Genomic DNA, 17,990 nt, shown 5'->3' with positions numbered 1-17,990 from the left:
CAATTGGCCATTTTAATCTAATTACAGACATTAGTAGAGTTCTAGGGGAGGGTAAGACTAGGGGGTACGTTTCTACTGTCTGACATGCCTGTCTTGATTCTGGACAGAATTAAAGTTGCAACATCATATGAAGTACTTTAGACGGCATGGCTACCAGTCAGTGGAAAACGGTTTCAGGGGATAGGGCCATTTTACGCTTTAAAAATTTCTAAAACACCCTCCTCCAGAGCAACAAAATCTCTTTGGATTGTGAAGTGAAGCTGGTGGAAGTGAACGATCCTCGATTTCCAAACCGAATCAAAGAACATCAAGCTATTGCAGTGTCCTACGCCCATCCGCAAAGAGACAGTTCTAACACCATTCAGTTGTTAGAAATAGTAGAAACATTGGATGAGGGGGAGTGCATGATCAAGGCACTGACTAAATTAATTGGCACAGCTAATGGTGCTATTTCTCGTTTGAGAAATACGCATTACCCAATGGTGCTGTCTGCAGAGGATCGTCTCGCAATTAAAAATAAAAAAATATGCTGGGTGTGTAAGAGGGAGTTTGAAGAGGGGGATAAGGGGACTAAAGGGAAAAGAGGGGGGAAGGGGAAAGTCAGAGACCATAATCACTTGTGGCAGGAAATATCCTCTGGGGGTAGTAATTTTAGAGGGGTAGCGCATCAATCGTCTAACATAAATGTTAGCCAGCAGTTTTTTATTCCAGTTTTTATCCACAATTCAAATTATGATTTAAAATTTATTTTACCGGCACTGGCACGTATGCATAGGGAAGAAGGAGTAGTAGATAGTTCTTGGGTAAATAATCCATTTACTTATAGCATCATTCTCAAATCGGTCGAGCAATTGGGGCTTCTTGAGTTAAAATGGCAGGTAGTAAATAATGGGTATACGTGTTGGAATAAAATCAGGTTTTTATATTCCTTTAGTTTTTTTCCCCAGGCATTGAGTCAATTGATTCAAGTGCACAAAAGTGATAATTTTAATAGTTTTCCTTTGCTTAAACAACACTTTGTGAAATGTATGACCTATTGACCTGTAAAGGTGTATACGCATACGACTATTACTGTTCTGGCGCTCGCTTAAGCGAGGTGAAACTACCTCCAATTGAAGCTTTCTATAATTCACTCACCAACAGTGAATGCACAGTTGAGGAATATGAGTTGGCCAAGAAAGTCTGGTCTAACGGAAATTGTAGAAATGGGTGTGATTATTGTAGACTGTACTTGGTCAATGACGTTTCAACTCTGTTAAAAATAGTCTGCAAGGACACAGACCAATTGTATTCAGAGTGTGGACTAGATATAGGCTATTATTTTTCCACACCACATTTGGTGATGGACTTGATTTTAAAAATTAGTAGGGAGGAAATAGGCTTAATCACTGACGTGGATCAACACCTTTTTGTAGAAAGATCAATGAGGGGAGGGTATGTTTTTCATGGGGATCGCGTCTTGACAACCGATCCGAGCGGACAAAACACCGGTGCAAAGTCAAATGCAGTGTTCTCGGACATGAACTCATTGTACCCCTCGGCAGTGTTTCACTACTCTTTGCCGTGTGGGAACTATCAATGGCTTGAGAATCCTTGTGAGTTCCCCGACATTACCACCGTGAAGGACAATGGGCCGCAAGGATGGTTCTTTGAAATTGACGGGCATATTTCACTGGCGCTTCACGATTCAGTTCAGATATTTTGTTTTTCCCTGTATCAATCGAACCGTGACCACGGACTCACTAAACCCCTACAATCAATCGTTAGGTGAGAATATGGGGAAGCACTGGAGCCCCTCTAAGAAAAAACTGATTGCATATCTGGACCCTAAGGAGAATATCGTTGTTCACCATGCGCTTTTGCACTGGATGGTGAACAATGGTTTCAAGATCACCAAAATACATAGGGTCCTGCAATTCAATCAGAAACCCTATTTGAAGACGTTTATCGACATTTTTTTGATAAACGCTCTAGGGCAAACAGAAAAGTGGAGAAGGAAATGTACAAACATTCTAAATTAAGCGTTTGGCAAAATGTGTGAAAGCGTACGGAACAGATCTCGTTGCGACCTCGTGACTGACCCTCAAGAATGTGCACGAATTATTGCCGACCCCAATTTTACATCGTTCACGAGCATAGAGGCTGGCATGGTTCTTCTACACAGGAAAAAGAGAAATGTGGTACTGAACAAGAATATCGCAGGAGGTAGTTCAGTACTGGAAATTTCCAAAAAACTCATGTTGTTATTTTTTTACAGTGTGCAAGGTTCAAAGGCCAAGGGAGGGGGAGGTTCAAGTTTACTAAGGGCATACAGATTCTCTGCTATTAAAAGTAAAAAACGAAGATTTATTGGGTGATTTAGAAAATGGGGAACACATCAGCTTGGGGGTGGATTTCACCAACCGAAACCTATCCCTTTACCCCGAGTTGGTGAAACGTAAAGCCTCCAACCAACTACTAATGTTAAAATCAGAGACGGGGAGTGATTTATTATCCAGGGGGGTGTTCCCGGGTCCTAAAGTTTATTGCGTAGAAACACATAACAGGGATGTAAAGCAGACGTCTAAACGGGTGCCTACACATTTTGTAAAGAGCAATTTCAACATGAGCGTGTACAGAGACTGTGTAGAAAGTAGCCTAGTGCCAAGAGCGCAAGTGCTTGCAATTCGCTCTCTACAGTGTAAAAATTATACTGTAAGAGTGGGAAAAAAAATGCAATGTCGTGTATATCTGACAAAGTCTATGTGCTCGAGAATTGCCCCCATTTTAAATTCATAATGTTCAACTGCTATTTTTTAAAGTTCATGTTCCAATGTTCCAAGTGTTTTTTTCATGTGTTGTACAAATAATGTGTGTGTGTGTGTGTGCTAATGTACAAAAAGTGTGTGTTAATTTACATAAAGTGTTTTTTAAGACAATAAGTGTTGTTGTTGTTGTTGTTTTTCTTGATGAACAAGTGTTGTTTTTATAATAAATGTTGTACATAAAGTGTTTTTTATCGTTGTTCATGTGGAACAAATAGAGTTTTCATGTTTGAACAAGTGTTTTTTTTTATTGTTGAACAAGTGTTATTCTTATGTTGTTCATTTTGAACAAACAGAGCTCCCATATTAAATAAAATACCACGCAATATGGTTTTTGTTGTTCTTGTTAACGACGTACTAGATAGATCTATGGTAAAATTATTATTACTACTACTACTACTTATTCATTGGACAAGTTGGATATACTGTTAGTTGTAGTCCGACTGTTGTCAACAACAGCAGCAGCATGTATCAATTTAAAACACCCTTCAGATCATTTCTGTGTGGTCCATCAATGTCGGGGAAAACAACACTTTTAGCTAAAATAATTCAAAATTGTCAGAAAATGTTTTTGGAAAAACGAAAGAAAATTTATTATTGCTATAGTATTTGGCAGGAGTCCTATGATCAAATAAAAGCTATTGCTACACCCATAACAATGCAATTCATACGGGGACTTGATGTTTTCAATAGTATAGAACCAAACTCATGGTTGATTATTGATGATTTGGCTGAATCCATTGAACAGTTCTCACAGGAAATGCTACAGCTGTTCACCGTTCGCTCTCATCATGAACAGATTTCCATAACCCTAGTTCTACACAATCTGTTTCATCAGAGCAAATGTATGCAAACCCTTGCTTTGAATTTCACCATATATGTTATCTATCGAGTTGTTCGTGATTCTAGCCCACTAATAACTCTCAATAAGCAAATATATCCAGGCACCCCTAAATTTCTACCGTCAGCGTACACTCAGGCGACAAATAAGCCCCACGGCTACATTTTTCTAGATCTTAATTAGAGCACACCCGAGGATCTACGTGTAGTCACCGACATTTTTGACAAAGAAATTACAGTATATCTTCCGGTGAACAGTAGTAAAGGCTATTAGTTGCCATTATGACACTGAAGAAACTACACGAACAACGGCATTTATTTTCTGTTTTAAGCACTTCAAAACCTCCACTCAGGATGGTCATACTCAAACATGGTGTTGACAATTATTTCATTAATCTAATATCTGAACTTTGTTTAAATTTAACTGAGGGCAATGTACACTTGTCAGAAGGTGTTAGACAACAGACAAAGCAACATCGTTCCACTGTATGTGACTTGGCGTGCAAAAACAAGGAAAAATTTTTTAAAAGAAAACGTCTCCTTCAAGCGGGCGGTAGGTTTTTTACACTTATACTTCCAATAATTGCAGGACTTGTAAACAGTTTTCTCTAGAGAATGGCTAAACCCTATAAATTGACACCATTTGAACTTATCCTCTCGCCCGTCGAACATTTTGAAGACAATCTAAGCAAATTCATTAATGATGAGAATATTGCTGATGACAAAAAACTGGTTTTACTTCAAGATGCATTGCGACGTGTGGACAAACATATACCTTATTGTGAGAGACCCGCCCCTATCGCCATCACCGATCCTTCTAAACACAAAACTTCTCAAGATTCTGCAGCAGCAGCAGTGCACTCAAAGGAAAAGGAATTCAATTCAATTGTTTCTAAAACTGGAAGCCTATTATCCCTCAACTCTCAATAATACAGTATAAGCGTCTTGTCATATTTCTTTCTGAAAACTGGTGATGAATATCAAGTTCAAGTCGACAGCACAGGGAAACGAATTATAACTTAGGGAAAAAGTTATAATCTGGTTGATTTAATATGTTATATGGTAACAAATATTACTGGAATTCAATCATTTAACAAACATCTATAAACCTTTTTAAGTGTATCAAACTTTCCCAGAAGTTTTATTACCAATAAGCAAATTCTTAAGAAGCTAAAAAATCATAGTGCTCCAACCACGTTAGCACCATTTAAAAAAGCAGAAAATTCAATATTTGAAAATAGTAGCAGCAGCAGCAGCAGCAATGATTTTACAACACCTGTGGCTGCTAGTCAAAAGCGAAGACGAATTGATTCACCCTCCAGTGTGCAAAGGGGAGTGGACATTACACTACGTGTTTGCGTTCAAAATGGTTGAAGTTCTGAAACATGTCTATGAAAATATTGGTGAAGCGGGAAGTTTAAGTTCCCCCAAAACCCTTTCTAAAGTTGTCTCTGGCAGCACATTAAAAAAAGCGAAAGAGTATCTACAGAATGAATCGAGTTACACACTGCATCGGAATCACAGGCTTCGTGGCAAACAATATCGACAAACTAAAGCCTTTTTCCCTCTGCATATAATGCAAACGGATCTTTTAACTTTAGATGCAATTCAACGGCGTCACAATGCACCCTACAAATATATTCTAGTGGCAATCAGTGTCTTTAGTCGCTATGCCTACGCCTCCCCATTACAGTCAAAGAGAGGTGTTGAAGTTGCTCAGGCCATTGAGAGTATTCTTGAACAGGATTGCTATAGAAAAATTCAATCGGATCGTGGTAGTGAATTTGTTAATCCACGTGTGCAAAAGGTTCTATTGAAATATAATACGGTAATATATCATAGTCACAGCGTGATAACGGCTGTATATGCTTAACGACGAATAAGAACAATGCTTATATTAATTTCAAGGTATTGTACACTAAAAAATATATATACCTTTATTCAGGATTTATATAAAACCATGCCGATATATAACCATCGACCCCATTAATCTCTGTCCAACTCAAGCCCTCGGGAGGTTCATTTCAGTGAAAATACATTTGGTACTTTTTTAAAGCAATATTCTAATGGTGAAAAAGAAAAAAAATGTGAAGAAGAAATTCAATGTTGGTGATACTGTTCGAATTAATAGAACCACCAATATTTTTGAAAAGGGGAATTATTTATGGAGCACTGAATTTTTTTAAGTGTCCAAAATCCTGGACACCGAACCCACGACATGTCGACTGCGAGACACTAAAGATGATGAGATTCTCGGCGGTTTTTATGAATAAGAACTGCAAAAAGTTAGAAACACTAGTGAAATTTATCAAATTGAAAAGATATTAAAGAGTCGTATTCGTAGGGGCCAGAGACAGTTGTTTGTTCGCTGGCTAGGATACAACTCAGATTTTGATTCTTGGGTCAGTGCTGAAGATATTGACAATGCCCAATGATTTCTATGTGACTTTCATGTCCAATGTTTCAGATCCTCTCTACAATGACTTGAATAGAAGCAGTGCTTTTTGGAAGAAACTCACTCCAACCATCAAGTTCGACGATGAAAATTTTGAAGTGGCTCTTGTTGACTGTATTTTCAAAAACACCTATGATATCCTGAGAAAGGATCGTAAAAATGAAATAAAAATTAGACCCTATGATTGGCCGCCACCACTCTCAGGTGATCAAGAACAAATTCAGAGGATGAATTGAATGGATTATCCATATATTGAATTACCCTACGAGGAACTCACCTGTATGAATGATTTATGTCGTTCTATTAATAAAAGAATTTCCGCTCGTAAAAAAGGAGCTTTTCATTTCAACTATTCAAAGGAGGAGGGCAACATCTACATTAGTTCACCTATTGCCAATGAAAAGGTTATTCTCACTAAAGGATGTTCTTGGTTATAAGCTCAATATACAAAATGTTAGAAGCACTAGCAACATTAATTGCATATTTGATTACTACCCGGCTGCTTTTTCCATTGACACTTGCATATTTCTCTACGCCGCATTCGCTGAAATAGACTCAGTCGATGATTCACATGTTCCCCTCCTACGAGTTCTTGAATGAAAAACCAATCAAGAACATATTCACCACTACAATATAAAGCATATTCAGTATATTCCCGTAAACACTTCCTATTTGGAACTCTGTCAGTTAACACTAAGAACTGAATTAGGTGATCCCATAGCAATTTCAAAAGTTTTGGCTGTGATTACTTGCCATTTTCGTTCTATTGTTCAACAACAAGATGTCTGATAGAAAAGTGGTATTCACTTGTCCTGATATTGACTGCTTTGTTAATACTCTTGGCCCAAGACAACAGGGCAATGGAATGGACTATTACAAAGGGCGCTCGTCAATGTCTGGCTATGGTCTTGGCAGTTGGTTTGCTAAACTGTTTCGCTCTACACTACCACTGGCTAGAAAATATCTTGTACCGGCTGCAACAGATTTTACATCCTCTACACTATACGATTGGAGCTCTGGCAAGAATTTAAGAAAAAGTGCTACGGAAAATCTTAGGTCTAGTGCACGAACTCTTGGCGAGAGATTAAAACAAAATGGTAAAGGTTTAAAAAGGCCGAGAAACAATGCATCACTCATCAGACTCTACTCAGGTCGGAAACGAAAGACATCACTCCTGTCAAAGAAAAGAAGGAAAAAGCCGACACGCACTAGTAGAGGAAAAGGCCCCAGGAAGAGAATTGTTATATCGAAACTAGATTTCTTTTCCTAAGATGTCCTACCTACCGCATAAGGATTCTCAACCTTCAATTAACTCATCATTGAATCTATTCAATGCAGAAAATGTTGAGATGAGTGTCAAGCAAGGATACTATGAACAATTTTATCCTCAACAACCCCTCTCCGATAATATCCACTTTCAAATTTATTTCAATGAAGACTACTTTATGGAGATGTATTCGACATTTATAGATTTACAAATGAAAGTCCGGAAATCCAATAATACAATGCCAATTTGGGCCGATGGAATATTCTATGAAAATTGTATATTACGTAATTTAATTCGTCAAATCAGTGTCTACATCAATGGTACTTTGGCGAGCACAAGCAACAATATCTCAAATTATAAAAGGTATATGCCACTCATGCTGATGACACTCAAGTCATTTAAGAAATTGAAAGGCACCTCCAATGGATATGAATATATTACTAATGCTGATAGTACAGATGCATTTAAAAATGCTACAACTAGTGAATTACATCTAGTTGGAAAAATATATCATGAAATATTTAATATACCCCAATGGCTACCGCCCCATGTTAAAGTGGATATAAAACTGACGCTTGCACCATGCAATTTCATATTGAGAAAAGAACTTGCTAGAAATCCTGATGTAAGTCTCTCCCTCACCTCGGCAATACTTCATGTACGAAAACAACAAGTTATGAGTTCTGTTGCTTTGGCAGTGGAAAAACCGAGAGACAGTGGAAATAATATTAAACTAATTGTTCCTCATACAATCACCAATCAACGTCATATTACCATGGGATCACGCACCTTCACCGACTCATGCTTTACCAATGGTGAAATTCCATCAAAACTCGCTTTGGCATTTGTAAAAAGCGCCAGTGCAATAGGATCATGGACTGGATGTCCATATAAATTTGAGATGTTTGAACTTTCACTCCCTTGTGTGCAAAGTAAATGGTATCCCACTATACAATCTATCTTTTGGTAAATCCTTCAGAAAATTGCATAAGTTGACCATGCAAACCCTAGATCATGATTCGCAACTATTCTAAAATGGTATGACCGTATATAAATTTGCTTAACGAAATGGTATAAATTTATTGAATTTGTCTGGTCTACCGGACATGTGTAAATAGCATATGGGCAGCGTGCGTTTAGAGGGTACATTTGTTAATCCATTGTCTGAGAGTATTGCACTAATCTTACTAAATCAATATGAAACCTATTGGGAAACCACTCCAAAAGGCAGTGTTCTACTAGACTTGGCGCCATGAACATCCGTCAAATAATAAATGTATTTAATATGGATCCCTACATGTCCCAGTACAAATCCTATTGTCTGCCCTCGGACTTTCTTGGAAAAATTTAAGTGTCAACAATACCTTAATTATTGTTAATAGCAGTCCGTCGACTGTGCTGACGGGTCATTGGCTGTGCATCTTTCAAACAATGAAGACGATTGAATTTTTTGATTCTCTTGGTCTACCCTATACATTCTACACACCCCACATCAGCAACTATATTGAGAGCAGTGGGAAAACCATTGTTCAAAATCGGAGGAGAGTGCAGGATCTGACGACTAAAAGCTGTGGCTTCCATGCACTACTATGTTTTGCGTTCCGATGTCGCGGCTATACTTACGAGCAGTTTCTCAACAGATATGTAAAAAATCTACTTCTGATTGACTTTCTAGAGGAAACTATCCTGTCAGACGTCTAGAGTATTGATGTCACTCTCTAACAATTAAATTACTTAAAAAATGTTTGTGAATTTGTTTATTAATAAAATGCATATATATACAACAATATCTTTAAATCTTCACTTTAGTTTTTTTCACCGGTGTATAGGCAACTGTCGTGAACCACTAATGCCGGTAAATCATTTGGATTCATTGTATATTGATCTTGATTGACTGCAAAGTCAGGGTCACATTTTCTACAGTATGATCTAACTTCACTCTTGTCATATCTCTTAATGATAGTCAATGATACTAATTGCATTCATATTATGGAATTCACGAGTTTTAATCTGACTATTTGAAGCAATATCACATGCAGTGTTTTCAAATGGTGAATCACATACTTTTAGTAGAAAAGTGTCCTCTTGTGGAAAAAAAAGTTTTTGTCACTCTAACAAGTTTATCACCAGACATAAGTTTACAGAAAATTTAAGTTTGAACAATTAGTCGTTATTATTTCTGCTCGTCTTTGATTTAGTCTAGCAGCTCTTTACTATTTGTTGAAAAATGCCCTCTTGTGGAAAAAGTTTTTTTCTCTAACAAGTTTATCACAAGACACAGGCTTACAGAAATTTAATCTTGAACAACCCTTTATTATTATTTCTGCTCGTCTTCTATTTAGTCTAGTATCTCTTTTCATTAAGTTTAAAAAAGCCTTCTTTTTGAAAAGTGGAAATTTTAGCTCTAACAATCTTATCATTAGACATAAGTTTACAGGGAGTTAAAGATTTAACAATTATTCGTTATTATTTCTGCTCGTCTTTGATTTAGTCTAGCAGTTCTTTACTTTAGTTGAAAAATGCCCTCTTGTGGAAAAAAAGTTTTTTCCAGATTTTAAATTTAGATATCTAGCTAGTTGATGAATTTTAGACATAAAAATTATGGATATAATGAAAAATATTAAGTAATCCTGTTTGTTAAATTTATAGAACATCCCCGAGTATGTCCAAGAGGTAGAAAACATATGGGACGCATTGATTTTATCTGAATTTGCAGAAAAATTCCTTCTTCTTAACAGTAATGAAGATAGTACTGATGATATAATGGAGATCCATTGTACAGAAGATGGTCTATCATACAAGTCGGAGGATTTGGTACGGCGGGGAACTTCGGGCCGACTCTGTATAGAGGACGATGAGCGGTTGGTTGATAGTTTGTCCTCTTCGATGAATATCATTAGAATACGAGAGGATTTATTTGACATGCCCCCTCTCCTAGATATAACAGTAATTGAAGAAGAAGACGAGGTTCAAGTAATTGAACCCGAGATTGTGTACATGAAAACTATAATAAATATTGATATATCAGAAGAATAAAGATTTGAAGAATGATTTATTTTTTATCTTTCATAGAAAACGTTGATTGAGGATTGATAACATTCTAAAGGCTGATCTATTCATGCATCGAAGTCTCTGATGATATCCTTACTCTATATATATACATATATAACTAATATGAGAAAATTGAAATAGTACAAACAAATTTATTGTACGATTATAATATAAAACTCATTATACATATCAATAATTAGATTTATCGTTAAATCATACATGAGAACTCTTCCACCACGGTTTTCGTTGTTTAAAATCCTTTCCGTAGAATGAGCTCTTATGTCGTCTCTTATATGACCACTTTTTCTCTTCTCTTAGAACATATTCGTCATAATATTCAGAGTTATATCTTGCTTTATACACATTTTTCATTGGGTTTTCACTGCTGTCTTTTACACTATAGAGACGGCCCTCTTTTCCCAGTCTCTTCATTTGATTTTCCTTTTCTGTCATATCAAACCTTGTTTTATGTGAGCTTACTTGCAATCGGTATAAATTTCTCCATATCACATATAATTTTTCTTCTCATTTCCTCTAGATTCTTCTCATCTATCTCTGCCTCTATGCTGTCCAAACGTGCAGTAGGTTCATGAGAATGTTCAAAATCATGAAAATGACCTATGCAAATAGAACAGTTGCAATAAAAGGATATTTCTAGCTCAACTTGTTCACTCATATTATCACACTGCTAACTAAAAACTTAGTGAATTCAATTCACAGACTAATAAAAACTATAGAAAAAAGCCTTTCCTTATATTCCCTGCAATCCTCTCCTGCTAATATGTAACCAACTCTCTGATTGACCTAGAAGGAGATGTAACCGTCCCTCTGATTGGTTTAGAAGGATGCATGTACTTCAGGTTTCCTATTCCTGGATCAAAACTTTCTCCCTAGCGCACACCTGGACGAACAACAACAACAACAAATCAATTGACCAACACTCATAACCATCCATGACATATCCTTCAAAGTCAGAAAAACCCTGTTTTTTCATTCTCAGCGACAAAAACGATAAAACAGACATAAATTGCTGTTGACATCCATGAAAAATAATAAATAAATGGACCAACACTCACAACCATCCATGAAACATCCATTAAAGGGAGAAAAATCCTGTTTTTTCATTCTCAGTGACAAAAACCATAAATTATGTCCTGTCAACGTTAGACTAAATTGTAGATGGCAGCACATGTGTTCTCGTGGGAGCACTAGGGTCCTCCTTACTGCTAGTTGCCCTCCAATCACTTTTGACTATTAAAAAGTGAATTACAGCTTTCAATTTCCAATCAAATGAGCCCTTATAACTTTCCAATGAGGCATAACTTTTTATCCTTGCCGTGAGGGCTGTGGGGGAGTTGTCATCCTCAAAGACCTAAGTTCCAAAACTTAAAACTACGGTTAATAAAATGGCTGTCTCAAAATTTTGATTGGATGTGTTTGGGGAAAAGGTGGGTGTGAGAGGGGGGTTAGTTTCCCTCCAATCATTTTCGACTATTAAAAAGGACTCTAGCCCTTTGAATTTCCAATTAAATGAGCCTTTTTTGAAGTTTCTACGACAATGCCTTCTATAAAAACCTTATATGCCCCCAGGGTACAACTTAAAACCCTTGCCTTGAGGGTTGTGGGGGAGTGTCCTCCTCAAAAATATATTTTCTATCTGGAAATCAACTATTCTGAACAAAATGGATATCTCAAAATTTTGATTGGATGTGTTTGGGGAATGATGTAGGGGGGGGGCTAGTTGCCCTCCAATCACTTTTGACTACTAAAAAGGGCACTAGCCCTTTCAATTTCCAATCGAATGAGTCTTTTTTGAAGTTTCTATGACAACGCCTTCTTTAAAAACCTTATATGCCCCCAAGGCATAACTTAAAACCCTAGCCCTGATGATTGTGGGGGAGTGTCCTCCTCAAAAACATATTTTCTATCTGGAAATCAACTACGCTGAACAAGATGGCTATCTCAAAATTTTGATTGGATGTGTTTGGGGGAAAGATGGGCGTGGGGGCTCTAGTTGCCCTCCAACCACTTTTGACTATTAAAAATGGCACTAGCCCTTTGAATTTCCAATTGAATGAGCCTGTTTTGAAGTTTCTACAACAGCGTCGTCTATAAAAACCTTATATGCCCCCAGGGCATAACTTAAAACCCTTGCCCTGACGGTTGTGGGGGAGTGTCCTCAAAAATATATTTTCTATCTGGAAATCAACTACGCTGAACAAAATGGCTATCTCAAAATTTTGATTGGATGTGTTTGGGGGAATGATGGGCGTGGGGGGCTAGTTGCCCTTCAATCATTTCTGACCCTTGAAAAGGGCACTAGAACTCTCGATTTCCATTCGAATGAGCCCCCCTTGAAGTTTCTACGACGATCCCTTCCATTTGAACTGCCTCTGGGAAAAAATAAAATAAATAATAATAATAAAACATCGGAGCCGTATGACCTTTACTATAGGCAACGTTATAGCGTAACCTCTGATTAAATGGAATAATATGCAGACGGAAGTAGCTAAATTTTCCTAAGATTTGTGCATTTTATAGTCAAAGCACGAAAATTGGCACATATATAGACATATACAAAAAATCTGACAGGAGGCAGAACCACATTTTCTGAGCACGTTTTTCCGCGTTTCACTGCGTTTTCCCGCGCGGAAAATCATGTATTTTCAAGTTGAAGGATTTGAATGTTTGAAGGGTCGTTTCTGGTTGATTCGGGACTGCTGATTCTGAAAATTTGCCCACTTTTGAAATCAAATCAGTATTTTCCGAGATATCGTCATTTTCATCATCGCGGTTTGTACTCTTTTCTGTATACTGAGGCAGTAGATGTGCTTAGGGTATCTTTCAAGGCTAAATTGAGTATGCTGAGTCTGAAAATGTACTTACTTCTAATATCCAACCATCTGTTACTGAGTTATCATCACTTTCATCATTGCCGGGTGTAAACTGTCTTTCATACTTCTACATTATAAACTCTGGTTCACCTTAATGTGCAAGTGACGACTGTGGTCTGAATGAATAAACCATTTTCGGGTTTAAAAATGCAACTCGAAATACCTCTGAGATCAACCTCAATACCTTGAAATCAACTGAGAACGAGTAGACTCTTCCAATTTTTGGCAACTGTGGTATTCCAGGAACTGTAAGACATCTTTGTAGTGGCCACTCTTGGAGACACAGTTATTTCAACGCGCGATATCGCTTTTTGTAAAGACCTCACACTTACCAACCACAAAGAAGGTGACACTTGTGTGCTGTTCCATGGCTTCCATCAGGTCCAGTGTAACTATAACTTCATAGCCATCAGAACTTTGGATTCTGATGTAGTTGTGATTGCAACAGCTCTGTTCCAGCAGCTTCAGATTGGAAACCTGTTTTTTCATCTATGGGCACGGAACATATACAAAAATACTGCCGATTCATGATATTACTCATTGTCTAAGACCTGATATGTCTCACAGCTTTCTCTTTTTGCATGCCTTCTCTGGATGCAATACAACTTCTTCTTTTGCTTTTCATGGAAAGCATGGTGTTGGGTTGACCTGGAAATCTGTGGAATCCATTCTTCTGGCTTTCATTACTCTGAGTACATCAGGAGCCCCACTCCTAGATTGTCATTTTACAGACATCCAGCAGTTTGTCATCATTTTGTACATAAAATCAAGCTGCTTGTCTGAAGTGAACAGTCTGTGGAAGCAGCTTTCCACACAAAAAACAGCCAGAATGGAAAGACTGCCCCCAACAGTGGCTGCTCTTGAGTAGCATACCAAAGTTGCTTACTTGCAGGCCTGGATATGGGCATCATTGTGTTGTCTGGAACTTTCCCCACTGGATCAAGGTTTATACGGTTGGGTGAAGCATGAAGGAAGCTGGGAGTCTTTCTTGACTAACCTTCCTGAGTCAGCGATAATTTGCAAAGAACTGCTCAAATGTGGCTGTAAAACAAAGTGCAAATATGCAAATGGTCCCCTTAAAAGCACAGGTTTCTGTTCGTGCAAAAGTTGTGATAGTCAGTACAATCCGTTGCGCACTTTTTGTAGCTTTAATAGTCAGAAGCCAATTTCAACCTGTATCCTGTCCGTGAGCACCTCCTTTTCTTTTTTTTAGAAATCTTTATGATGAAACAAGTCAAAATCGGCTATTTTATTCCTATGATCCATGTGATTGTTTAACTGTTTTGAAATACCTGAAGTAGTTTAGTATTCTACATTTTATCATCATAATAGTATGCTTCTTTTGTCCAAAGTTCCTTAAGTCAAGCTGTTTGAGTTAAATAAATGATTCTTTTTTTCTGAAAGCTTATTGAGGAGATCTGAAACGGTAATTAATTACTTACAGTCAAAAACGTATGATCTCCTTTGGAACGTTACAGGGAGGGTATGAGTTCTTATTGGAGTATGGCATAGAAATTGTGGTTTTGGAACAGGTAAATCCTGAAACAAGAATCAGGTTGCAAAAATAACCACATTTTTGGAATTGAGAGATTCAAATTATTCAGAAGAGAGATTTTAAACACGGTAATCACTCATTCTCAAAATTCGCGTTTTTTTTTCTTTACGTGGAAAAAACGCAAAGTAGCGCGTAATCACGGAGACAAATTTGAATTTGTGACTTAGTCGATTCTTCACATTTTCTGTAGCCTGTTCACCAGCTTCTATTTGATTGCAATGAAAAATACAAAATCTGAAAGCGGAAAATACTCAGAAGTGCATGGAGCATAGTGATGGAAAAGTAAGCACATTTTTGGGATCAGGAGAAACAAAATAGTCAGAAACGACCCTCTGATTGGAAAAATATCCCACTCTGAAAATTATGGGATATTCCCGAAATTCGGGATATCCCTAAATTCGGCTTGATAATCACGTCGAAAAATTTGGTTCTGCCCCCAGTCATAATTTCCATATTTTCCTGCATATGTCTGCCAATTTTCATGCTTTTACCAAAAAATGCACAAACCTGACGCTTATGTACCTAACTAATAGAACTGCATTATTTGTATACCTTACTGGGTTCTGATGCATTATACGGACACTTCTAAAAAGTCAAGTTTGGTTATATATATATATATATATATATATATATATATATATATATATATATATATATATATATATATATATATATATATATATATATATATATATATATATATATATATATATATATATATATATATATATATATATATATATATATATATATATATATATATATATATATATATATATATATATATATATATATATATATATATGCCAATTCAGGGTATATATTTCTACATTAGGGGGGGTAAATTTTGTTTCTGATGTAAATGGGAGATAAGTTTAAACTTTACCCCACCCCCCTAATGTAGAAACACATACCCTGAATTGGCATATATAGGGGGGGGGGGGGCTAAAATTCATTTCCGATAGAAATGATTATTATATTTGTAATCAGCAGAAAAGAAGGCATCAAATGGTGTATTCACTTTACTCCTAACTCAATAATATGATTTGGTATATATTTACCAAATTCTACTTTAGATACATTTGGCTATCTTGGAAAGGGGTTAGGTAGGAAAATGAAACTTTTAGGGATGGGTCTACAGGCTAAGATATGTCATGGGAAGGTATTTGGTAAAATTCTACTTTAGCTACTTTTGGCTATCTTGGAAAGGGTTTAGGTAAGGAAAATTAAACTTTCAGGAATGGGTTTATAGGCTAAAGTTTGAAATTTTGAAAATGAACCCATTGAAATTTTGACAAAACAACATTTTACCTTAATTTTCAGTTATCAGTTTCTTTTTCTCTGGATTTAGCTCTGAAAATGCAATTTCATTTATTTGAGCAGAATTTTAAGCCATATCAATGTTTTATTTCCAGAATTTAGGAAATGTATTTGCATATCTTTAAAACCTTATAAATTGGGATTGAGAAAAGTTGTGAAGCTGAAAAATTTTTTGTTGTACTTCATTTAGCCTAAGCAGAAGATCTATTTTGCATCGTTTCACTTCTATAACTCACAGATTTTTAAGGGTTATCAAAGATCAGGGCCCTCAGAGGGAAAAGGAGTGGAGGTAGGTACTTCAAAATAACTTCCCAGGACATACTTTAGCCTGTAGACTCATACCTGAAAGTTTCATTTCTCTAAGCTAACCCTTCTCCAAGATAGACAAAAGCAGATAAAGTAGAATTTTACTGGATTTTCCACTAGAAAATTGCCACCTATTTTTGAACTCCAAATACAAAGCCATGTTAGTTTATTGCCTTAGTCTTTATCTAGTTCCTGATTCAATTTTTGAATCAGTCATTTAAATTTTGGTTTTGTCTGTTGCTCATTTCTTGTTGATTGATTAGAAAAAGTTTTTTCACAAAACAAGTTTTTCAAAAAAAAGTAAAGAACTCCATTAAACCAAAAATGAACAAAAATAGAATCAAATAATCTCACAAGCATACAATTAGCCTACCACAAATCAGTATCAATAAATAAATGAAACCCAGAACAAACAGAAATTAAAATATAGAACAGGGTCAAACTCAAAACAAGCAAAAATCAATATGAGTAGGGTTCTAAAACCCTAAGCTTTCCATAAGTCAGAATATAATTTGTACTTTACTGAAAAAAATCAAATGAATTCACTGAAAAAATGTGCATTATCAGTTTAATATACATATGCTGATATTCATTCCTTAAAATCTTAATTAATTTTTGATTTCTTAGTTACAAAAATGAAAACTTTTATAAGAATTTTTTCAGTAAAGTACAAATTACATTCTGGCTTTTAGAAAGCATAGGGCTATAGAACCCTATTTGTATGCTTGTTACATATTTGGTCCTATTTTTTTTCATTTTTGGTTTTATGGAGTTCTTTACTCTTTTTGAAAAACTTATCTTGTGGAAAAGTTTTTTAATTAATTTCTGTTCATTTTATGTTGACATATTCTTTTTCAGGGAAAAAGACTGAGCGTCTTGTAAAGTTAAGCAACCATTTCTTCCATAAAAACCTTAAATACCCTCTGGGCATAACTTACAACCCTTGCCCCTAATCTCTGGGGTTTATTTCAACCCCAAGTGCCTTGTAATATAATTCTTAGACTATTTTGAATAGAATGACTATTGTAGCGATAAAAGAAATTTTGTGGCTATAAAAGAAATTTGTGGCTATAAAAGAGATGACTGAGGCAATTGTGGTCATAAATATTGACCGCGTCAAATCTAATGTCGTACTTTAAAGCCGCGAACTTACACCTTATAAGTTCTCCGATAGCGCCGCTTATAGCGCTAAAGATTGTGCTATCAAGGCCTGCGCCACCCTCAATTATTGAGAGAAAATAAAGTGTGTAGCCATATAAATGTGACCTCTTTTCCTCGAGCTATCTGGAGATCAGATTCCCTGGGAACGTACCCTGGAGATATGTGAACTAATTACCTGTTATTAGACTAGATACAGACATATAAAATGAAATAAACACAAATAAAAAGCAATAGATTTATTGAGACTTACATATTTAGGTGAACAGCAGTGGGTCACTTCAAATGACAACAACGGTGACTGAGATACAACAATGAAAGAATTGCAAAGCTTGAACGC

The 17,990-nt window shown here is 36.3% G+C and overlaps 1 protein-coding gene across 1 annotated transcript in view; it reads left to right on the top strand.

Moving 5' to 3' along the window:
• The first annotated feature begins 10,189 nt into the window (after positions 1-10,189).
• LOC148947231 (Y+L amino acid transporter 1-like) overlaps positions 10,190-17,990 on the top strand; it is a 37,289-nt gene continuing 29,488 nt past the window's right edge. The window contains exon 1 of the mRNA XM_089097332.1: positions 10,190-10,227. The gene's annotated coding sequence lies outside the window, so the exon portion shown is untranslated. The remainder of the gene's footprint in view (positions 10,228-17,990) is intronic.

The sequence above is a fragment of the Artemia sp. Qi Xiang Cuo genome, chromosome 11 (genome assembly GCF_049724085.1).
Source record: "Artemia sp. Qi Xiang Cuo chromosome 11, ASM4972408v1, whole genome shotgun sequence".
In the NCBI taxonomy this organism is placed as follows: Eukaryota; Metazoa; Arthropoda; class Branchiopoda; order Anostraca; family Artemiidae; genus Artemia; species Artemia sp. Qi Xiang Cuo.
This window is presented reverse-complemented; position numbering and strand designations above follow the sequence as displayed.